This window comes from Taudactylus pleione, unplaced genomic scaffold (genome assembly GCF_031769625.1).
Source record: "Taudactylus pleione unplaced genomic scaffold, aTauple2 ptg000376l, whole genome shotgun sequence".
NCBI classification, from domain to species: domain Eukaryota; kingdom Metazoa; phylum Chordata; class Amphibia; order Anura; family Myobatrachidae; genus Taudactylus; species Taudactylus pleione.
In genome coordinates, this window is record NW_028284777.1 from 6,014,804 (window position 1) to 6,018,869 (window position 4,066).

Genomic DNA, 4,066 nt, shown 5'->3' on the forward strand with positions numbered 1-4,066 from the left:
AGTACTGGGGGGGACAGTACTGGGGCGAATTAGTACTGGAGGGGACTGCTACTGGGGGGGACAGTAGAGGGGGGATTAGTACTGGAGGGGATTGCTACTGGGGGGGACAGTACTGGGGGTTTAGTACTGGAGGGGACTGCTACTGGGGGGAATTAGTACTGGGGGGTACAGTACTGGGGCAAACTAGTACTGGAGGGGACTGCTACTGGGGGGGACAGTACTGGGGGGATTAGTACTGGAGGTGACTGCTACTGGGGGGGACAGTACTGGAGGGGACTGCTACTGGGGGGGACAGTACCGGAGGGGACTGCTACTGGGGGGGACAGTACTGGGGGGATTAGTACTGGAGGGGACTGCTACTGAGGGGGACAGTACTGGGGGGATTAGTACTGGAGGGGACTGCTACTGGGGGGGATTAGTACTGGGGGGGACAGTACTGGAGGGGCCTGCTACTGGGGGGGATTAGTACTGGAGGGGACAGTACTGGGGGGATTAGAACTGGAGGGGACTGCTACTGGGGGGGGATTAGTACTGGGGGGGACAGTACTGGAGGGGCCTGCTACTGGGGGGGATTAATACTGGAGGGGACAGTACTGGGGGGATTAGAACTGGAGGGGACTGCTACTGGGGGGGGATTAGTACTGGAGGGGACAGTACTGGGGGGATTAGTACTGGAGGGGACTGCTAATGGGGAATGCTACTGGGGGGGATTAGTACTGGGAGGGACTGCCACTGGAGGGGACAGTACTGAGGGGATTAGTACTGGAGGGGACTGCTACTGGGGGGGACAGTAATGGAGGGGACTGCTACTGGGGGGGACAGTACTGGAGGGGACTGCTACTGGGGGGGGGACAGTACTGGAGGGGACTGCTACTGGGGGGGACTGCTACTGGAGGGGACAGTACTTGGGGGGATTAGTACTGGAGGGGACTGCTAAAGGGAACTGCTACTGGGGGGGATTAGTTCTGGGAGGGGACAGTACTGGGGGGATTAGTACTGGGAGGGGACAGTACTGGGGGGATTAGTACTGGGAGGGGACAGTACTGGGGGGATTAGTACTGGGAGGGGACAGTACTGTGGGGATTAGTACTGGGAGGGGACAGTACTGTGGGGATTAGTACAGGGAGGGGACAGTACTGTGGGGCTTAGTACTGGGAGGGGGACAGAACTGTGGGGATTAGTATTGGGAGGGGGACAGTACTGGGGGGATTAGTACTGGGAGGGGGACAGTACTGGGGGGATTAGTACAGGGGGGGATTAGTACTGGGGGGACTGCAACTTGGTGGGATTAGTACTGGGAGGGGGACAGGACTGGGGGGATTAGTACTGGGAGGGGGACAGTACTGGGGGGATTTGTACTGGGAGGGGATTAGTGCTGGGAGGGGACAGTAATGGGGGGATTAGTACTGGGAGGGGACAGTACTGGGGGGATTAGTACTGGGAGGGGACAGTACTGGGGGGATTAGTACTGGGAGGGGACAGTACTGGGGGGATTAGTACTGGGAGGGGACAGTACTGGGGGGATTAGTACTGGGAGGGGACAGTACTGGGGGGATTAGTACTGGGAGGGGACAGTACTGGGGGGATTAGTACTGGGAGGGGACAGTACTGGGGGGATTAGTACAGTGAGGGGCAGTACTGGGAGGGGACAGTACTGGGGGGATTAGTACTGGGAGGGGACAGTACTGGGGGGATGAGTACTGGGAGGGGACAGTACTTGGGGGATAAGTACTGGGAGGGGACAGTACTGGGGGGATTAGTACTGGGAGGGGACAGTACTGGGGGGATTAGTACTGGGAGGGGACAGTACTGGGGGGATTAGTACTGGGAGGGGACAGTAATGGGAAAGGACAGTACTTGGAGGGGGCAGTACTTGGGGGATTAGTACTGGGAGGGGGCAGTACTGGGAGGGGACAGTACTGGGGGGATTAGTAATGGGAGGGGACAGTACTGGTGGGATTAGTACTGGGAGGGGACAGTACTGGGGGGATTAGTACTGGGAGGGGACAGCACTGGGGGGATTAGTACTGGGAGGGGACAGTAATGGGAAGGGACAGTACTTGGAGGGGGCAGTACTTGGGGGATTAGTCCTGGGAGGGGGCAGTACTGGGGGGATTAGTACTGGGAGGGGACAGTACTGGGGGGATTAGTACTAGGAGGGGACAGTACTGGGAGGGACTGCTACTGGGGGGGGACTGCTACTGGCGGGGACAGTACTGGGGGGGACTGCTACTGGCGGGTACAGTACTGGGAGGGACTGCTACTGGCGGGGACAGTACTGGGAGGGACTGCTACTGGCTGGGACAGTACTGGAGGGACTGCTCCTGGGGGGGACAGTACTGGGAGGGACTGCAACTTGGGGGGACAGTACTGGGGGGAATTAGTACTGGGGGGACTGCTACTGGGGGAATTAGTACTGGAGGGGACTGCTACAGGGGGGGACAGTACTGGGGGGATTAGTACAGGAGGAGACTGCTACTGGGGGGGACAGTATTGGGGGGATTGGTACTGGAGGGGACTGCTACTGGAGGGGACAGTACTGGGGGGATTAGTACTGGAGGGGACTGCTACTGGGGGGGACAGTACGGGGGGGATTAGTACTGGAGGGGACTGCTACTGGGGGGGACAGTACTGGGGGGATTAGTACAGGGAGGGGACAGTACTGGGGGGATTAGTACTCGGAGGGTACAGTACTGGGGGGATTAGTTCTGGGAGGGGACAGTACTGGGGGGATTAGTACTGGGAGGGGACAGTACTGGGGGGGACTGCTACTTGTGGGGACAGTACTGGGAGGGACTGCTACTGGGGGGACAGTACTGGGAGGGACTGCTACTTGGGGGGACCGTACTGGGGGGGTCAGTACTGGGGGGAATTAGTGCTGGAGGGGACTGCTACTGGGGGGGACAGTACTGGGGGAATTAGTACTGGAGGGGACTGCTACTGGGGGGGACAGTACTGTGGGGATTAGTACTGGAGGGGACTGATACTGGGGGGGATTTGTACTGGGGAGGACTGCTACTGGGGAGATTTGTACAGGAGGGGACTGATACTGGGGGGACTGCTACTGGGGGGATTAGTACTGGAGGGGACTGCTACTGGGGGAGATTAGTACTGGGGGGGACTGCTACTAAGGGGGGACAGTACTGGGGGACAGTACTGGGAGGGGACAGTACTGGGGGGGGATTAGTACTGGGGGGGACAGTACTGGAGGGGACAGCTACTGGGGGGGACAGTACTGGGGGAATTAGTACTGGAGGGGACTGCTACTGGGGGGGACAGTACAGGGGGGATTAGTACTGGAGGGGACTGATACTGGGGGGGACAGTACCGGAGGGGACTGCTACTGGGGGGGACAGTACTGGGGGGATTAGTACTGGAGGGGACTGCTACTGAGGGGGACAGTACTGGGGGGATTAGTACTGGAGGGGACTGCTACTGGGGGGGATTAGTACTGGGGGGGACAGTACTGGAGGGGCCTGCTACTGGGGGGGATTAGTACTGGAGGGGACAGTACTGGGGGGATTAGAACTGGAGGGGACTGCTACTGGGGGGGGATTAGTACTGGGGGGGACAGTACTGGAGGGGCCTGCTACTGGGGGGGATTAATACTGGAGGGGACAGTACTGGGGGGATTAGAACTGGAGGGGACTGCTACTGGGGGGGGATTAGTACTGGAGGGGACAGTACTGGGGGGATTAGTACTGGAGGGGACTGCTAATGGGGAATGCTACTGGGGGGGATTAGTACTGGGAGGGACTGCCACTGGAGGGGACAGTACTGAGGGGATTAGTACTGGAGGGGACTGCTACTGGGGGGGACAGTAATGGAGGGGACTGCTACTGGGGGGGACAGTACTGGAGGGGACTGCTACTGGGGGGGGGACAGTACTGGAGGGGACTGCTACTGGGGGGGACTGCTACTGGAGGGGACAGTACTTGGGGGGATTAGTACTGGAGGGGACTGCTAAAGGGAACTGCTACTGGGGGGGATTAGTTCTGGGAGGGGACAGTACTGGGGGGATTAGTACTGGGAGGGGACAGTACTGGGGGGATTAGTACTGGGAGGG